The sequence below is a fragment of the Protopterus annectens genome, chromosome 12.part0, assembly GCF_019279795.1.
Source record: "Protopterus annectens isolate FY-2018-M chromosome 12.part0, PAN1.0, whole genome shotgun sequence".
In the NCBI taxonomy this organism is placed as follows: domain Eukaryota; kingdom Metazoa; phylum Chordata; order Ceratodontiformes; family Protopteridae; genus Protopterus; species Protopterus annectens.
The window spans coordinates 95888211-95895525 of NC_056746.1; the positions used below are offsets into that span (position 1 = coordinate 95888211).

A 7315-nucleotide genomic window follows, 5' to 3' on the forward strand; every position below is an offset into this window, starting at 1 on the left:
GAAGCTTTAGTGAAGCCACGTTTTTCCAGGAGGAAAGGGTTACCCGTCTGTGAAAGTAGGGCTAGGTGTCAGTACTTGGCAGGTGGCAGAAATCTTTGGGTTAAGACCACAGTAACTTGATGCAGCTTTTTGATATGTTTTTCATAGTACTTCTAAACAGTTGGGGTAACATGCAGTTATTTGTAGTGCTCTTCGTATGAGGTAAGGTTGGGGGTAGATTTGGCATAGTCTGAAAATTATCATAGACCTTTTTTAATGGTCTTTGATAAGATAACTGTGCCTAAAGTAAAAGTGCTACATAAACTTGTTACTAATGTATATTTGTGGGTAATAAAACCCATGGGCCTACATCTATAAATCTGTATTTGTTTAATGTCTGTTTGCAAGTATTGACTGAGGCTGGTTAAGTGATATAGGTTCATAGGTTAGTACTAGGCTAACTGCCCTTGCAAGCCTAGCCAGTTATCCCTTGTGAGATTCAAACCCTGCACCTTGTGTTTGTAAGACAAACACCTTAACCATTCGGCCACCCTCCTGACTGAGGCTGGTTAAGTGATATGGTTGCTGTAAGATCTTTTTAGGTAAGTCGTGAATTTCTTTTGAAAGGAAATTTGTCACCAGTATAACTGTTTTTGGAAGACAGTGGATTACATAAGGTCTCTTTGAGCATGCAATTTCAAGGTTAATTTACTGCACGACCCTTTAGGCACAGGGGTTTTAAATTTGTGTCATTGAGCTATCACAGTTTTTAGGGCTTTTGAATCCGCATGGGCAATGTAAAACAAAAGTAAATTTGGGCATGACTTGTGGAGGGGGGGGTGTCCTTGTATTTCCTGGCATAGTATTAATGCTGCATTAGGGACACGGAGGCAGTATAACCCCGGTATAATTTGTGCAGTTTTATAAATCTTGCTTGATAAGTGGAAGGGTGTTTAGTAACCACTGATGCCCCCCACTATTCGAGTCTTAGGGTGGTATGACTGTTTTTTTACGTTGCATGGTGCTATTTGAAGTGGTGCATCTTGCTTTAAACTAGTTTAGAGGTTCTCTTACTTTGTTGCCCTTTTCCTTGTGTTTTTGGTTGCAGTTTTCTACTTTATTGTATTGGTGGTCTGCTGTATAGATAAAGGTCAAGTTCTTGGTCATAGGAGAGGATGTGGGTGGGTGTGTGGGTAGTTGCATGCCCTAATCTTAGTTTTCACCAAAACTAAAGCTGCTTTGTAGTTGTTAATTTTTAAACTGATTTGTTTTGCAGTTTTGTACAGTTTAGTCATTTTAACTTGAGTTTAGTTATGTCCTTGATAACCAGACACCTTGCATTAAGTACAGGAGTCCAGTTTAGTTTGCCATCTTGTCTGTCATGTTTAGTGATGTGTTTAATCATAGGTGGTTCAGCCTTGAAAAAGAACTTACTGCGTTGTAACTGAAGTATCAGAATTTTTAGTATTGAGACACAAATTGCCTAGATTAAGAAGTTTACTATATTACGTGACACGGGTGGTTCTGTAACGTGCAGGTATTAGAACTACTCTCCTTCCTGATTTTAGCAGTCATGGACTTTGTTGTAGAGAGCAGTGCATGGTCCCATGTGAACTAATGCAGGGTAATGCCATCACCATTACCAAGTTAGGCCAAATCACAACTGCAGATCAAGAACATAAGAGTAGTAACACTGAAGTATTTGCTGAGAGATGGCAGTGGTAGAACACAAGGTAGAACGTCACACCTTGTATGGTTTTGGTATATCTTCACATCTGGCGGATGTGAGGTACTTCTGGGCTTATGGGTAGAGGCTGATGTGGTATGGCTTTAAATGGGGAACGTGTGCCACACTTCTGGTGTGCTTCAGGTAAGCTGAAATCTGCTTTTTGCATTTTTGGAGATTTTGTTGCTCTTGCTGTTCAGGTCGATGAAATTAATCAAGCCGCATTTGCAGAAGTGTGGCAGTTAATGGGGTGAGTATCTCTAATGCTGCCTGTTGTGGTGGCATGTTAAAGAGCTTAGTCGTTTTTGTGCAAACTTCATCGTTTGGGCATAATGTTGGGTGGAGGATTTCTATATTATTTCTACTCGTACTATAGCTGGAGGTGCTTGGCTAAGCCACTGCTATTATCCTCGACATGGTGTGTTATGACTGCCATATGGGTAGCATCATAAAGCTGGGTCCTGTTTGGAGAGAATATACTGCACCAGTTCTTAAAGATTTAATGACCCCTGGCCCTTTCTGTCCAAGCTGCCTGAATTGGTCCGTTGCTTACTGTTCTTGCTTCTCAGGAGACTGGATATGTTTTTTTTTTTAAATCAGATTCCTGTCATGCAGAATTGCTTGTGAGTCTAGAAATGATTCAGTGACTCTTTCAGGTAATGGCTAGTCACTCCATTTCTACAAGCTACCATGTGAGCTTCCCACAGCCCTCAGGGTGTTAATTCTGCACATGTATGTTGTAGATATCGGAAGCTACAAGTCAGATTTTTTTTCCCCATACTTCAACTTGCTCTAACCTGGAGTTAGAATGAATAGTTAGAGGGCGTGTGGGGGGCGGAGCCTCCCCCCACATTATTTAGATTAATATTGTAATTTCTGTTATAAGTATCCATGTGTATGTTTAAAATTTATGACGTATGTGGAGAGCTTTGTCCCCCCACCCCCCAACTATTTATTCTAACTCCAGGATCGCGCTACAGTGGGGAAAGGGCATAATGCTTTGAATTTCATGTGTCAATGTTATGAGTTTCGATCAAATGAGTTTTCGGTATTTTGAGCTTTCGGTGTTTTGGTCTCTCTGAAAAGTTTGTCGATTCATATGTGCTGTTGATCATATGAAGTAGACCCGGTCAAACACACCACTGCAATGCCACATCTTTATACTGCAGTTTCTTGGATTAATGGTCTTTGATATCATATGTCATTGTCACTCAGTTGTCTTAAGCTGTAACTTAATTGCCCCCACCCACCCCTGCCACAGCAGGAAAAGCTGCTTCCAAAACTGAACTATTGCCTTATTGGTAATATAGTGATTAAACTGGGATAGCACATTTAAAGGCATACTCCAGTTGTATTCCTGTAAATTGGAGTAGGGAAGTACTGCCCCCCCCCAACACTTCTTTCCAGTATTGGGTGCTTCACTAAACAAGCTTTTTTATGCAACTTGCTGTGGCAATAGATCTGTATAACTTCTGGCTGCATGTTGTAAGGCTGGACTCCACACTATAGGCATGCTTTCTTTAAATTTTCTATTCAGAGTTCCAAATCTCTTTTTTTTTTTACCTTGAACTTGCTACTGCTGACACCAGGGAAGGACTGTGGCGTCTCTGATTCTGCAGACCGGCTGGCAAAAAACACCCTAAACTGGCCTGCAAATCCTGACTACGCCAGGCTTTGATCATAGATGTGCTTTACCAGCTGCTCAATGCACTTCTTTCTGAAGTGACTTCATGGACACTTTGGAAATGCTGTTTATGGCTGGTACATGCCGGTACCCAAAATGAATTTGTCACAGTAGTTGATGCATGGAAGTACTTCAGGGAGCAAATTATGAAGGTACTTGTATGTAAACTCTTTCCTTGTGGTCCATCAGGACGGTGAATGGTGAGTGTCTGGTTGTTCCCATTGTGAAAGCGGCTGCAATAAGTGATCACTTGCCCTAGTGTGACCTTTTGGGGGGGTCAGTAATACTGTCTGGTTTATGATTGGTTCCACTTACATCTTTCATTCTGTGTGTATTGTGCCTCTTTCAGGTAATGGCTATTCACTCCATTTCTGCAAGCTACCATGTGGGCTTCCCACAGCCCTCAGGGTGTTAATTCTGCACAAGTATGTTGTAGATATCGAAAGCTACAAGTCGGATTTTTTTTCCCCATACTTCAACTTGCTCCTAACTGCTCATCCATGACTCCGGTAGCAACAGTGGAGTTGCTGCTAACATTGGTTGTTGGGAATTGCTGGGACAGTCTGCAGTCTCGACTTTATTTTTTTCAGTCTCTTATGCAAAGTACATAGTGGATGGACGTTCCATGCATGTAGGTTTTTATCCTACATCGCACTCCTATCAGTTTGACAAAACATGCACATTGGCAGCACAAGTCCAGTCTTTCTGTGCTGACTCTTTGGGCTATCGTCATGCCCCTACTGTGTAGTGAGGACACTTTTTAGGGTCTGACATTAAGTCTGTGGTCACAGATATGGGACAATGTGGTCATTAAATCTGGCAGTGAGGGTACTCTTGCTGTTGGCTCCTTACTCTGACCACTTAGCTGGTGTACATCAGGAAGGAAACCTACTCTTAGCCCCTTTAGCAGGTGATCTTGAGTTAATGAATGGCCAGAATTTCCCAGTTTTTATATAGCCAATTAGCCGGTCATGTTCCAGGTTAAACACTTTCTTCAGCAGAGTTGCTCAATTTTCATCTTGGCATGTTTTAAGTAGCTTTGTGTAGGTGTGACCATGTCTTGACTGATGCTGCCAGTTTCGCAGTGATGTAAATTTAGCCTCTGATTAAGATGCAGTGGTATGTTAGAGTAAATGCATGCTATAGTAATGTTATAGAAAAGGGTTTTCTTTAATATGTTTTGTAACACTTTGCCTAACATTTCTATTTGTTACTGTTAATCGTGCCCCCATCCAGGAAGGGACCTGCTGCCATTCCACTAAGTGTTAAAGGATATGCTAGCATTTGAAATTGCCTTTGGCTGTTGGGGGAGGGGAATGCTCTAAATTACAAAATGATGCACTACAAAGTAATTCTCATTTAATACTGTCACTTTTCCCTCCAGTACACTGTTCATGGCTAATGCATTTATTGCAACTTCACAACAGATTAAAAAGTACAGCAGCGTGCCACCTAGCCTCATACTGTTCTCACTGTTTCACAGAAGTCATAGCCATGGTCACTGTTGTATGGGCTGTCCCTGATGAAGGGGAGGGTGAAGCTGTCTATAGTGTGCTTCTTGTGGGGTGCTTTGTGAGGTAAGCCTTGTCTTCTGCTTCATTGTAGTCTGTAGCATGGAAGTTGCACTGCTAGAGAGAGCTTGCATACCTAACACATTCAGTAACTTATTCCTCCCCTGAAGGGACATCCCACCAATGCAGTCCTCTAGAAGTGGCCAATCCCCAAGCTTCTGTACAAGACAAGTCTGTGCAAAACTGGGGTCATTCTTATAGTGCCTTTTTGGCCCAAACAAGGATGGCTTCATCTGCTGTAGCTCCTTATGGAAAAACCTGAGACCTTTAAGAAATTTCCTTGACACAACCATCCATCAAGCCTTACCCAGACCTTTAGTTTTTTTAGCTGCTTGTCTTCTCTGGTTCAGTAATGGCCAGGGACCCACCTTACCTGTAGAGAGTACTCTGTGTCTTGGATTCTTCTGGGAGACCCAGTGTCAGGAAAATGTATAAAAGTAAATTTTTTTCCCGCATTGATCTTCAGCTGGTTTAATGACCCTTTTTCTGCCATCCTCATAACAGATTTTTTGTTCGTTTTTTTTTTTTTTAAGCCATATCCAGCTTCCGTCAGGGCACTAACATTGGCTTCTCGGAAAGCTTGTAAAACTGACTGGCACCTGTCTTCTCCCTGCACCCCCATCGTGAGTTTCCTGCCCATCCTTGGCATCTCTGATCAAAGCTTCAGCCTTTGAGTTTAGTTTTCAGCAGTGCTGCAACTTGTGCCATGGAAGACTACTAGTTATTACATCAACCAGAACGTTTTCAGATCCGCAAGCTGTGTGCTAGTTATCTTTCTCTTTTCAAAACGCCAGTGTCTCCATGAGAACAAATCTTCTTAACTAGTGTAACTGAAAACAAAAACTGCTCCAGTTATGAGTGCTTATATTATATGAATACACACAGGCTGTTTTATCGATTTTGTTCATTGGAGAATACTAGTCTAATTGCCCTGAAGGGTCATTTTTAAGTCTAGCCAATCCATGGCCAAAACCAAACCCTGTTTATGAAGTGAAGACCTTGACCATTCTGCCATACTCACCTTTTCTGTTGAAATGGTCTTTGAATCTTTTAAGAATGGTATTGAGCTGTAAGGCTCCGATCTTTAATGGTTTTCTGACTCCTTTTGTTATCAAAAGGAGAGTAAACCTTTTTGTAATGTGAGAGACTAGCTCACTCCAAGTGCTTGCCAAGCTTTCTGGAAGCTTGCATCTGTGCTGTCTCCAGGTATTGGTCATCCTTCATTAGGTATGATATGTAAGGAGAGAAGCCTGGGACTCTGAAGATGGAACTCCAGTAACAGATGCAAAAGTAAGTACTGTATTGGAAGTCCTATCTTCATCACAATACCTTTAATCACCTTCCCTCAGTCTTGAAAGGGGCCTGGCCTATTCTACTCTAGGTTTGTGTCATTCAGCGTTGGCTAGTTGATTTGGGTATTTATTGGCATTTGATGGGGGGAAAGTCCAGCTGGGCATGACTGTCCATTTTGGGCTGAGCTGAAATTATAAATACAAAGGCACTCATAAAATTGACATGACAATAGGAATGGATTAAAATACAGTGAACCCTAAAGTGTTAACTTGGGTTGGGGTTTTGGGGACTACTACTTACCCTGTCCAGCATAACATCTGCACATGTTGGGGGCTGAATAAATTACTCTGGGCAGGATGGTGGCCCTTCAGGTACCTCTGATTTTAGACTGGCACTGTCTAGACAAAACTAGAGCCTGATGGTTAAAGCACGTAGGTCAGTACTAGGCAGGTTTGAAAACCCTACCTACACATTTGGAAATCTGAATCAAAATGCATAACAACCATTTAGTGTGTGGCAAATTGCAAAGGGCTTTTAACTGCATAGTAACGGTTTTGTTGATGTGCTGCACTTTGTAATAGTTTGAGAAACTGGAATATTTTGCTGGAGGTGCTGTTAATGAAAATTTGGATTTTTGAATGTTGGCCATCTGGCACGGTTAAGCTACCTTGGATGATTTTATCTTTGGTTAAACCAGCTGTGCCTACATTAATGGTACATTAAACCCATTACCCATTTGTGTTTGCTGAGAACGTTAATGGGTAAGAATTGTGCCTACTAAAAAATCCAGCTGAAACTGCCTCTTTTCAGAAACTGGGGCAAATCCAGTAGTAAGGACATTTACTAAAAATGGTGGTAGTGTAAAAAGCTGAGAGAAGAAGAATATAAATCTGAACTAAAAGTTTAATTCTTTATAATTTACTTTCTCTCCCAAAATAAACTGTAGTTGGGATTAAGAGGACAGGGCAAAAATGGGCCAGAATCTCAAGACTGAGGCATGGTTGGGATATGGTTAAAGGTACAGAAACATGCTGATTTGTAAAACCAGTAGTGCACTGGATC

At 41.5% G+C, this 7315-nt stretch overlaps 1 non-coding gene across 1 annotated transcript; it reads left to right on the forward strand.

Annotated features, from left to right (window-relative positions):
• The first annotated feature begins 224 nt into the window (after positions 1-224).
• Positions 225-353, forward strand: LOC122817469. The gene has a single exon (XR_006367283.1). It is a non-coding gene; the product is annotated as a small nucleolar RNA ACA64 (small nucleolar RNA).
• Positions 354-7315: the final 6962 nt, after the last annotated feature.